Source organism: Castor canadensis, chromosome 7 (assembly GCF_047511655.1).
Source record: "Castor canadensis chromosome 7, mCasCan1.hap1v2, whole genome shotgun sequence".
NCBI classification, from domain to species: domain Eukaryota; kingdom Metazoa; phylum Chordata; class Mammalia; order Rodentia; family Castoridae; genus Castor; species Castor canadensis.
Genome location: NC_133392.1, coordinates 31065673 through 31079023, shown reverse-complemented (window position 1 = coordinate 31079023; position 13351 = coordinate 31065673).

Sequence of the window (13351 nt, the reverse complement as noted above, 5' to 3'; positions counted from 1 at the left end):
CTCCCCTTCCCACACTCCATCACATGAGCCACACACTCAGCCCAAGGCATTCTCTTTGGATTGCTGACAACCCTTTGTACAAAAGAGGGGACTGAGATACAGAGACATTGGGTCACCTGTTCAAGGTCACATAGCCACTCAGTGGCAGAACTTGGCAAGGAACTCAACACTGCTCATCTCCCTGGGTCTTTGACACAGATATCATGGCAGAGCCTAAACAAATCTATCCCCAGGATGATTGGCGCTGATGATTTAGAGGGCCTGACAGTGCTAAATCTTCCTGCTGGGCTCCCTCATTTTAGAAAATGTTGAGATTTAAGGGCCCATAAAACGGAACCATAACATGTCCTGCCAAGAGCTGTGCATGGGGCACTCCAGCTTGGGCTGGCCCAGGAGTCCCAGTCTTGTCCCAAATCACCCTGGGACATTTCTGCAGTTGATTAAAGCTGCTGGGCTCCTAGCATCCTCAAGGGGCCTGTGAGGCTGTCATGTCCTCACCAGGGCTGTGATGATGGGTGGAGCGGCAATGTGCAGTCTCTGGTAGAATTCCCACAGTGTTCAGAATTCTGGCAGTAGCCACAATGCTTGGCATCAGGGTACAGCCTGGTCACAAAACCAAATGAGCACTGATGAGTCTCTGCACAGAGATTATCTTCCTGTGGCCACTGCAGACACTGATGCCCATGGAAGTAGTTCTGTAGCCACCAGAACTCTCCTAATCTGTTTGAACTGTATCTTTCTTCTGGTCAGAGCCCCCATCCAAAATCAAGAGCTCACGTCCCACTCACACATTGTCCAAGCCATACCCCAAACCTAGCATGGCCTTATCCTGTAGTAGGTATCAGTTCATTGTGTATTAGATGGAAGGATGAATGAATAGATGGACTGATGAGAGGAAGAAGGGGAGGAGAGGAGGAAAATGGACAGGGTATATTGACTATTAAATGACCCATTTCCATTTCTTCATTTCTCCCTGGATCCACAATCCACACCTTTTCTTCCCTCCCTCCCTCCCTCCCTTCCTTCTCAATGTGACTTTTCAGCTCCTTGCATAAAGAGGTGGAATTCTGTTTCCTGCCTCTCCCTTAAACCTAGGTTGTGCTTGTGACTTGCTTTGGCTGATGGAGTAGAGAGGAAGTGACAATGTGCCAATTCTGAGCCAAGGCACAAGATCTTTTGGAAATTCTGCTTTTTCTCTTGGGTCTATGTTGAATTGCCAAGTGAATAAGCCTGAGCTGGTTTGATGATGGTGACCGATACATGGCCTTATCACCCCACTACTCTTCCTGCAGCCAGCCAACACTACACATGTGATGTGACATGCCTCAAGCTGTCCCCAGTTGACCTGTAGATTCAGAGTGAGCTCAGTCCAGTTGGTCCACACTTAACTTAAATCTTCCCCAGGGAACTCCAGTCTTATGTAGTAGTGATACCTAACTGACACAGAGTAGAAATCATGAGAAGCCATGTCCTGCAGCACAGCCTGGCCCCAACACCTCATCTTTAGAGGCCCCTTCCTTGTCCCCCTGCCCTCTTCCTGCCACACCCTTCCTTGAACCTTCCACCTCACATTTGAACTTTCTCCAAGTCCATACCCACAATGTTGTTTCAGCCCCTTCAAATAAGTTCAGCCAACACTTAAGGAGAACCTGCTGTGTAAAAGACATCACACCTAGGTTCTACATAGGTAGACAAAAAGAACACGACTCTAGCCTTCAGTCCACTTGGTAATAATAATAATTAACAATAATTGATGTCTTCACAGTATTTAAAGAGATTTCACATGCATCATGTATTTGAATTTTGATGTAGGGTTGAGGCAGCAGTTCAGATGCAACTATTCCTGAGTACCTGCTGTGTACATAGCATCACAGTAGATGCTGGGGAAGCATAAATAACAGTCACAGGGTCCCAGCAAAGATTCACACTTCACCAAGTGCTGTGGGGTTACGTCCACGCCCTTTAGTCTCTTTCCCTGTTTCGTAGAGGAAGTGGAAGTGTTGAACCAAAGGCTGCAAAGGACAAAGGTAAAGTTTCACTTTCAGGTTCAAAAGTGAGATCTGTAAGAGTGGGTGAGGATAGCTCAGTACCCAAGAGAGCCTGTGGTTATCAGAGCTACTGCACAGCCAGTTCTGTTCTAGGTTACAGAGTGAGCACTCTGGTTTCATGTCAGGGATGTGAGATCCTGGGCTGATGGAACAGGTCCAGGCCAAGGTCTTCCAGGCCCAGTTCCAGGTTCTGAGGAGCAGATTCCAGACCAGGTAGTATTCAGGGAAAGCACTGGAGTGGTGAGGAGCTGGGGAACAGACCCGTGTGTCTGAGGAAATTTGAGAGGTCTTGAAGAAGAAGAGGCTAAAGAGAGCTGGAAAAGTGACTGGGATGTCCGAGAAACCCACTGGGGTTACTTTGTCACCATTGACTGAGAGACAAGAATGAACAGGGCAAGGGGTGGAGAAGCTGGAAAGCGATTACCTTCTGCCCTACTTAAGAAGTGGCTTTCTAGCACCTGAGCCCCATGGCGGAACAGGCTTGTCCTCCACAGCCTCGGGCTGCTGCGACAACCTCAATTGCTGGGCTGGGGATGAGTGATTTCTTTGGTCTCTTCTTAAGGAGAGCTCTGCAAAAGTGGCTTCTGAGCCTTGGGTCCTGCCACAGTCTTTTGGAAAGAGTTGAAAGGAAAGGTAGTTGTAAGAATGGTGCTTCCTGGGAAGGAGAGGGAGGGGGTGGAGGGCGTGGGTAAGGGGGGGGGAGAAATGACCCAAACATTGTATGCACATATGAATAAAATAAAATTAAATTAAAAAAAAAGAATGGTGCTTCCTGGTGGCTGCTGAGAACACTAAGTGGTCCATGCTGAGGGTGGGGGGTGCACATCAGCCTGCCTATTGGGATGTATATAAAGGTTTTATTTATATAAACACCCACAGGTCTGTGTTATAAAGATGTTGCTATAATTATATGCCTCCATGGAATCTATAGAAATATACTGTGTAATTTATAATTTACAATTCTGCTCCTTAAGATGAGAGGCTCTTCCTTCCCAATGAAAGGGTGCAAGAGTATGAAGCCCCTGCATCAACCCGAGCGAGCCGCCATGGCAGGCAAGCAAGGGAGGGGACTAAGGAGGAACACAAGCCAAAGAAGTGGTCAGAAGACAGTGCCATAGCACAGAGAGACATGACCAGGAGAGAGAGGAAGGACCATGATGTTGCTGGTGGTTATAGTGACCATGATTGATGTTTACTGAGTGCTTAGTATATGCTGGAGACTAGGGTTTGCATATATTACCTCATTTAAACTTCTCGTTAGCTCTGTTTTATAGAACAATTAAATGAGTTCAGAGAGAATAAGTAACTTGGCCAAGGTCACATAGCCAGCAAGTGGCAGAGCTTGCATTTGAGCCTAGATCATCTGACACAAGCCTGTACTTTTAGCCTCTTCTCAGCCACATGTTGTCTGTCTTTTTTGTAGTGCCCATGGAGGGCCGTCTGTTTGTCTTTCAGTCATCTGTAGTCCCTAGGGGTGATCGTGTCAAGAAACATTTCAAGAAAACTGAGTGGTCCCACTACCTCAATATATTGATTCCTCCTCTGGAAGGAGACAGGAGAGAAAGATGAGTTCTGTCTGGTGGCATAAATTAGCTCTGTGCCCTTGGCTTTTGTATCACCGTGCTACCTCCTAGCCATTCAGGTGGCAGGCCTGCCTGCAGAAGAGCTGCTGTTTTGGAGCGATTCATGACTAGCACATGGCAAGTGTGGGGACAACAGCTTCCACGCTGAGCCTGGACAAATGGCAGAACAGAGCAGAGGGCAAGGCAATTTACAAGGAATCTTAGCAACTAGGCAACAGGCAATAAACCAGAAAATCGCCGAGGAAACTCAGTGGAGCATGAGCTAAATGAATTGCAGGATTTGTGAGCCAATTTACACCGGCGGCTCCAAAAGCCTGGGCCAGACAACCATGGGACTGTCACCTCCAGCAGACTTGTTGAAGGACAGTGAGGACACACAGTCTCTGCCGAGGGACAGATGGGCATCAGTTTCTGAGGCATTACTGAGTGAAGACCCTTTCTGCGAGGGTCTGGGGCATCCACCCATTCCGCTCCCAGGGAATCAGTAAGAGATAAATGACACATTGTTGACCAGAACTGGAGCCCATCTTTGGTGTTCATTCCAAGAAGACAACCTCTTAAGAAGTGGACACCATTGCTCACGTGAGGTACCTTATCAGGCGGCAGAAGGGGCTCATGAGGACATGGAAAACAAGCAGAAATGAGATGACACAGGCACATGTTCCCCTCTTGGGAACCTCTGGGAAGGACTGATTCACCTGTCCCAGGGACACTGTAGAAAGTGTGGGGACAGGTTTTCACAACATAAACACATGTACCTTGTTGAACAAAAGCTCCACAAGGGAAACTTGTCACTTTCAGTCTCCCAGCCTCTAGAACAGTGTCTGCCTCACTGTTAATTCATTAACACATGTGCAAGACACATCTCAAGTTAAGTTAAACAAACACTGTATAAACATTTTTAATAAGGGCACTGTGAGAGATACTTTTACATCACTACCTCAGACACTTAAATTAGAAGGGCTTTATTTTGACGTCCATGCTTGGGACGCCTCTTGCTTTTAGGCGTCTGGTGGGGTTGCTGCATGGCAAGGGCAGGGAGCACATGGCAGAGAAACTGCTCACCTCATAGCCAGGAATCAAAAAAGTGAGAGGAAGGAGCTGGGGTCCCACAATCCCCTGTCACCTCAGAAGCCTTTCCTCCTAAAGGCTCCGCCGCTGCCCAACCTGGGGACTGAGCCCTTAACACTTGGCCTTTGGGAGACATTCAACATCCAAATGATAGCAGCGACTGATGTGCTGCTGTCCTAGCAGTGTCACTCTTGCTGATACTCCTGAAAAGTGGTGAGCAATGGGCCTCAGTTTCCCCATCTGAAAAAGGAGGGATTCAGAACCAAAGTTCTCTAGGGCCAAATACAGCTCTTCCTTGCTGGTTCAGTGATTTTTGGCAGTACTGGGAAGCTCAGACTTTGCCTTAGAGAAACAGTGTTACTAAATTTCCCACAAGCCACACAGAGTTCCTCACAGAGGCTTCTGGAAGGCCTCCCTGATGATTTCATTGCTCCCTCGTCTTTGAGTTCTCCAGTTCCCCAGTGCTTCACTTCTACTCTACAGGACATACCACAGGGAACCTGGCCTCTGCAGCAGCTCTTGCCACAAGTCTTGTCTAGGAAGCCACCTGCAATGGGGGGCTGAGGTGAGGGTGGGAGCAATGGCAGAGCTCAGCTTCCTGGCCCTGAGTACAGAAATGGAGAGACCCTAGCTGTTATTGGAATCCCTTTGTTTGCCACCCTCGTTGGTGAGGGTCAGAGTGATTCCTACAGTTGAGAAAAACAAAAGGGTGGAACTATGGTACAGTCTTTGGAGTTGAACAGCTGAGCTCAAGTTCTCCTTCCACACAGCAGTGAGACTTGGGTAAATCCTTTGAGTGTATCAGTCCCCTTGTACATATAGCAAAGGTAACAAGAACACCTGCCACATAATTCTGGGGAGTCCCTGCAATAACACATATAATGTAAGCACTTAGTTCAAGGCCTGGAGTGTCATTGGCTCATGCTCAGTAAGTGCTGGCTATTTTTAGTATCAAGAACTCAAATTCCAGGCACTCAGGGTGTACACAGTCTACACCTACCCATTATTAGGACATCCTGGATATTCTAGTCCTATGTGACAAGCTAGAGGCCCAGGACTGTCCTAAACTGGGGTCCTTTGGACAGTCTGGGAATGCAACAAGAGTGGATTCTAATTTCTAGGGGACTTGGGAGTTAGCTGAGTGCTCTGAAGAATCAAGGCCAAAAGGACAAGGACAGCATAAGAAGCAGCTCTTCCAGGTGAGCTGTTTTAGAGTATCAGCCAGCTTTTTCTGCCTAACAAAGAGCCATAACATCTCAGGGGCCGGCAACACTAAGCATTTGTTTTACTCATGAATCTATATGAGTCATCAGGGGTCATTCTGCTTCACAATGGATGCAGGGTGAAAGAGAAGCCGCTCTCAGGAAAGGCTGTGCTCATGGCCTAGGCAGACGCACAAGGGAGAAGCAGAAGCTCACCAGACCTCTTAAGGCTGAGGCTCGTGGCTGGTCCATGGTCTCTTTTGTCCCATTCTACAGAGCAATTCACAGAGCCAAGCTTCGGGTGAAGAAGCAGGGACGTCTGCTTTGCCCAGGGTGAGGCCACAGCAAGCATGTAGCTGCAGGGAGCGGTGGAGAACTGTGGTCTTTAATTTGATCTGTTGCTTAAAGAGTAGGCTCTTTGGATTGTTCTGGGTGAGGTTAGGAGGAAGAGAGATGCCCAAGGGGACACACATTGAAGTGGGGAGGCACACAACAAAGGAGATCCAGATGGGGCTGAAGGAGGAAGGAAATGTTCAGGGAAAACCTGCTTCAGCAAGAAGCAGTGGTATCCACTCCTGTGGGTTCCAGGACACTGTCAGAAAACCTCACTGGGCCAGGTGTAGTGGTATGTACCTGTCATCCCAGCTACATGTGAGATGGAGATGGGGAGGATCACCATTCAAGGCTAGTGGGGCAAACAGTAAGACCCTCATCTCAATCACTAAACTGGGCGTGGAGGTGTCCGTTTATCATCCCAACTACATGGGAGGCCCTAGGAAAGGGAACTGTGGTCCAAGTTGGCCTGTGCAAGAATTGAGATCCTATTTTAAAAAATAACAAATGTAAAGGAATGGCTCAAGTGATAGAGTGCCTGCCTAGCAATGTCAGGCCCTGAGTTCAACCCTCAGTACTGCTCCCCACTCCATCAAAAGCCCTACTGGTCAAACCCTCTCCATTTGACTTTATCAATTACCAAACATACTGGCTGTAAGGAAATATAGGCCCGAAAGTGACCACGTGGAGAGGAGTGATCTGGTCAAGAGATTCTTTATTGCCGGGTGGGAGAGGGAGAGAGCAGAGAGAGCCAAGAGAGAGAAACAGGAGGGGCAAGGGCTTAAATACCCCTCAGTGGGACTCAGCATGATCTGATTGGTTAGGATCTTATGGTTCATGCTGATTGGAGGTTGGGGCAGAAGGAGGATTCAAGCTAGACTTGAGGCAGGACTGTGACCCTGGGAGGCAGGACTGTGACCCTGGAAAACAGAAGCTTAAGGGTGCAGTAAGAACTGAAACCTATTGGCGCCATTATTGCCAACATTCCTCCCTTTTTTGTTTGTTAAGGAAGGGGGGTGTTGTGTTCGCTCTGGCTTCTTTGAGCTGGCAAGGGGCAGCATAGGGGAAGGGAGGGTTAGTTGGCAAATGGCGTTGGGGTAGTGAGTCTCAGGCTCCAAAAATGATTTCCTCTTCCCTGAAGTTGGTGAAGGTCCCTTGTAGCCATAGGTCGTAAAGACTCTCGAGCCAATCCTCTGATCTCCGCATGATGGGTACCAGCCAACTATCCTCGCGTTTGGAGAGGTTGGTATCCCTGGAGGTGCAACTGGTTAAAGTTTTGATTAGCAAGAGCAGACATGTGGTATGATACAAGGGAGGAAGCTTAAGAATAGGAGAGCAGAACATAGGCATTAGGATGGGCATTGGCCAGGAGAACCACTGTGAAATGTTGTTCCCTAGACAATTTCAAGAGTCCTCCAACTACAGAGAGAGAAATGGGTGGCCATACATTATCTAAGACCCAAATAGGAATATTAGGAGGAGCATAAAAAGATCTGCTCAGGGACTGCATACCTAGGAATCTAAATTCTGCAAAATCCCGTAACTGCCAGGAAAGCTGTAAGCTGTCTTATGGTATGGGGTCGGGAAACGGAAGATTGGGTTGATGTATTTATGACTCAGGGAGTGAGTCTGTCCCTTTAAGGCCACACCTAGGTAGGTGACCTGTGGGAGGCAGGGACTGTCAGGATTTAAAATGTAACACTCTTGGATAAAAGAGAGCTTTAGCTCATTATTTTATAAAGATTGACACCTTTAACTTTTAAGTGTTTGTACCATATTTAGATAAAGTATAATATAACACTGTTTCAAGGTGGTCATTTAAGACACATAAGCAAATATGTAAATGAACTCTGATTTAGTAGTACTTAAAAGCTTGACAAGATCAGCAGAAAACACGAATAATTTCTTTGATAAAATCTTTCTCTGTAATGGTTTTTTGTAGATGTTACTCAGAGCAGAACAATATTAAGATAACCTTGTTATTTTATAGACATAGAGGATTTGATTTTAGTTTGACATGACCCTAAAAATCTTTTAGGCAACTCTTAGATTATATTCAACTTTAACTTTATCACACACTGAAGCTTTTATTATACACTTTTCAAACTTACTCAGACCTTCATACAACATACTAAACCTTTGATGGTTTGTCCTTATCCTTCCTATTTGAAACAATCTTTAGGACAAACCCTTCTTTACAAAATCCCTTCTCATCCAAAAAACCATTCCTTTTTCCTTTAACTTCTCAAAAATACATTTATTACCTATCTATATCCTTTCCAGTTGTTTACTTTGTAACTTGTATTTTAAAATTAACTTTTATAAGAATTTTAAATTTATTATATTATAGGGGCTGGAGCAACTAATTAGTAGCCCTTGTTGTTTTTAGGAATAGGCATAAAGCCTCATCTCCCTCAGGCTTGAGGGGATTTTGTTTTAGGTGTGGAAACTGTGAGGGATTTTTGAGTTTTATTTGAATAGGGAGGGCCATCCTGGCTCACCCTACACTTGTCTCATCAGTCCACACTGTGGAATCTCTTTGTTCCTGAAGGAGGGGGCAGCAGAAATGGCTGCCTGGGGGGAGGAGAATTTGAGCTTTTAATTGAGATAGTAAATCCCATCCCAGCAGGGACACTGGAGTTTTAGGTACTATGAGGAAAGAGTGACAGAAGAGCAGGTCTCCCCAAGAGCAGGCCAGAGGCCAAGTAAACTAGCGCTCTAGCGGCTAGCCAGATTTTCCCTGAACGATAACTTTTGTCATTGGACCGGGGACCAGGAGAAAAAGGTAAAACAGAGAAACGGGCTCCACTGTCTAGGAAGAAAATGACCTTTTGTTTTCCTGCCATTATGGCTCCTTAACATTGATGCCAAGAAGTGGAGTGTGGACAGGAGGCTTGGACCCATCAATCCATAGAAGGTGGCACCTCGTCTTCCATCTGGTGATGGGGGGCACTTAGACCTCCAGTGGTTACCCTTGCAGAGGGGAGGGTCCTGATTGGGGGTGGGGCTGTCTCCTGGGCTGTCCCCCTTAAGCACTCTCTGCAGAAGTGCCCCTCCTGTCCACCATGGTAGCAGGTTCAGGATACAGGCCCCAGTCGAGTGGGGCCCTCTCTGAGAGCAGCAATGAGGCCATGGTCTCTTATCTTTTTCTCTCCTGTTAGGAAGGTCCCGGACATACAGACTTAGCCGTAAATACAGACATGGCTAGCTGTATTACTTGCTTCAATGACTTTTCCCTTCAGCCACAGTCTGAGTTTTGACGAATATCTGGGACTGACTTAAATTTATCTTTGAGGAGAACCTCTCTCACCTGTGACTCTGAGTCCATCGTGGTATGCTTTCTGCTAGGTTGTTGCTGTAAAGTAAAACTGTTATTTTACATTGACACCTGACACTCTGGAGAGCAAATCTCTGAACTGTTCTGGGCCTCAGTTTCCTCGCTTGAAGAATAGGGGATCTGGTCTAGGTTAAACTACGTTTTTCTACTATGAGATGGCTGAAGTGACATTAATGCCACTTACCTTCTTTACCATTTTTCATTTTTATTTTTTAGTAATGCTGGGGAATTGAACCCAGGGCTTTGCACATGCTGGGCAGACATTCTCCCACTGAGCTACTTCCACAGCCCCAAATATTATTATTATTATTTCTTACTTTGGCTGTACTGGGCTTGAACTCAGGACTTTATGCGTGTAAGTGGCACTCTACTGCTTGAGCCATGTAATCATTTCCAACCTGAGTGGCCTGGGCCCAAACCCATTGCTTTTCTAATGAGAGAAATTTGTATAGGGGACCTCAGTTTACTTTTTTTTTTTTTCCCCTTTTGTAAAAAAGGTCTAATTGGAGTATGGTATTGTAATTTAAGGAACCCTGTGAAGGCCACTTCTCTTGGTCACCCAAGGCATACTGAGGCCAACCTCAGTACAAAGCTTCCAACATCTACCAGCCAAAGACTGGAAGGTGCAGGTCCCATCCAGAAAGAACAAAACGTTAGGATCCTGTCGTTTAGCTAACAGCAGGCGGCCTCTTTAATAAAGGCTACTTTTTAACAAGGAAATCATTTGTAAAGTTACAGAAGGGCATTCAGAGGGCATTTCAGGCAATAACAGTGCCATACGGGACAACTAGTGTTAATATTTGGAGGGAAAAATTTATGCTGAGGCCAAAGGTATAGAAAATTCTAAATGAGAAATTTAGAGACCACAGTAATGTCTATTTAGTTATTTCTGGAACTATAAGCTTTGCTAACAATTGACTTACAAGGGTCTGATGCCCTGAGGTGTGAGGTAGGGCTAGGAGCAGGACTTGTGCAAGGCCACTCCCTCCACACACACCTGGGACAAATGACCCTGACTGCCTAGGCCTGATCCTGCAGCCTGTCACCCCTCCCCCCTTCCAGTGTACTCTGCGCGCATTTATTCTAGGGGAAGTGGCGGTGGGCCGCAGCCATCACCACATGTGGCTGGTGGCCTGGGATTTGCTGGGTCCTCTGTATGGATTTTCTTAGCTATGGCAGGCGTTTTTGCTGTGTCCAGAAGCCGGCATCCTGTGCACAGGTGCACCTGTTTGCTTTCCCTCCTCCCCTTGTGGGGGTGGAGTTACAGCGTAAGCATGGCAGCTGCAGGTTTTTGCAAGCGCTTTTGTAAAGCAGCTGATTTAAAGTTACATTAGACTGAGAGGCCTGGCAAACTAGTTGGAATAGCTGAAGTCATAAGGTACCATGCTACAGGTTTTTCATGGGAGGCAGGGTCCCAGTAAGCCCAGGGAAGGGAAGGCAGACAGAGACAGAGGACACGTGGGAGGAGATAGGTATGGTAAGCAGTGCAAGAAGTCTGTTTACATGGGGAAGGAGGAGGTTTGGAGAGGAATTGGCTGATTTAGAAACTGGTTTACAGGCTGATAGAATCTGCGCAGGGGAACAGAAAGTACAGAGGGAGGATTTGAAGTCAGAGAGCCGGATTTAGACGGAGGTATGAAAAGGTTTGGACATAATGGAATCTCTCCCCATTGTCCCGATCGCTCACAGTAGTTATATGTCCCGTAAAAGGTTGGGATTTAAAGACCTGAAAAGGGGCCAGTGATTTTGGTTGTCTAAAGGATAAGTGAGCCATATTTGAGTGCAAAAGCAGATCATATTTTTGGTTTTATATCTGGGGTCAAACCCAAGGTGTCTAAATTATTGAGGAGGCATCTCAATGGGGAGTCAGACGGCAGAGAAGACATAGAAGCACCCATTATGAGGGACCTGGTCCCGGAATGGGAGAGGAGGATATTATGTACTGTGGAGTGTCCTTGCGCAGCACAAATATCCGAGAAAATGCAAAGTGCACGAGAATCGGCCGTTGCTGAGTTCAGGTGGTTTGCAGGCCAGAGGCCAGCGGCTTGGATTACCTACGCCTAGGTTTTGTAGGGTCCCGGACCCTGTAAAATCCAAACCCTGCAGAGAAGGGGATCCCTCTACCGTCTGAGCTGCCCAGAGATAGCCCAAAGCATGGGAAGTGTTCTAAAACCCAGAGACACCGAAGGGAGAGATGGTAAAGGGAGCCCAAGAAGGGTAGGTGGACTCACCAAAGAATGTCCGGTGTTGGATGCGAGCAAGGGCGATTGGGAGGATGAGTCCTGGCCAGTCACGTCCTCAGGGTGGTTGTGGGGCAAGTAGGAATGGGGGTCCCACCAGGATTAGTGGGGAGCCTCCATCCGAGTCATGGTACCAAATGTAAGGAAATATAGGCCCCAAAGTGACCCCGTGGAGAGGAGTGATCTGGCCAAGAGATTCTTTATTGCCAGGTGGGAGAGGGAGAGAGCAGAGAGAGCCAAGAGAGAGAAGCAGGAAGGGCAGGGGCTTAAATACCCCTCAGTGGGACTCAGCATGATCTGATTGGTTAGGATCTTATGGTTCATGCTGATTGGAGGTTGGGGCAGAAAGAGGATTCAAGCTAGACTTGAGGCAGGACTGTGACCCTGGGAGGCAGGACCGTGACCCTGGAAAACAGAAGCTTAAGGGTGCAGTAAGAACTGAAACCTATCAGCACCATTATTGCCAACACTGGCATGAACATAAGGTGGCTATCATCCTTGGAGGGAAATAGCCCACTGTCACATCAGAAAGAGTACATTTGGCCAGAAAGATTTACAGGAAAATGACAAAATGACACTAATCTATGACAGTTCATTCCTAAAAATCCCATCCTTCCCTGTCAATCCTGATGTCCCCAGTGTATCTTACAATGGCTCCTTGAGGGCAGTTGCCTGGAAATGGCTGGAGGGACTATGGAGTTAATAATAAAGGGAATTATTAGTTAACAAGGCAGGCATGACTTTAAAGAGATGGTCGAGGGGATCAAGATGAGTGTTCATGATTTGTGTTTCTGCTCATTTCCAAACAACTTTGAGATGACTAGCAATTAAAAATATAGTTAGATTAAAGGTAAAATATCCAAAGTACTACGGATGAAGGGAGGAAATGATTAAACCAGAAACCTAGCAGAAGATGGTTATTGCAATTGCACATTAAATTGAGCTAAAGCGAAAGGGGAAATACGATGAGTTACTGGATAAAAGAAAGCATAGCCATTTGTCAGGCAAGCGAAACTTTTCCCGTCCACTCCATGTGAGCACAAATTTATCATAAGAATCTTGATGGAAGAGACAGAGAATCACGTAATAGGCACCCTCTGCAAAGACTTTTGCAGAAGATGCAGAAACATTCTTCAGACAGTCGTTTATTATATCGACCCTGGATAAAAGCTGAGGACTAAGGGATGAATCCTTCTGGATTTAATATAGCCCCAGCTAATGGCTTATAGATTGTCACAGAGCAGACCTTGTCTGGAAGGTTCAGAAGTCCAGCACTGGAGCCACCAGTTAGCACCTTGAGAAAGGTGTGTGTGGCTCTTCTCCTGGGAGCCAAGCTGAGTGTGGACTCCCCAGCCATACACCATGTGGCTTGTGTCCTGTCAAAATGAGAGCCAAGCAAGGTAGCATCCCAAGTGAGCGGAGGGCAGGAAAGCCCTCTGTGTAGGAAGAGATGTGAAAAATCAAAGTGCAGAGTGGACTGTTGCTGTATTTTGCTCATTTATATGAACAAAACATACGTCCCAGGAAAGAAGCAAAG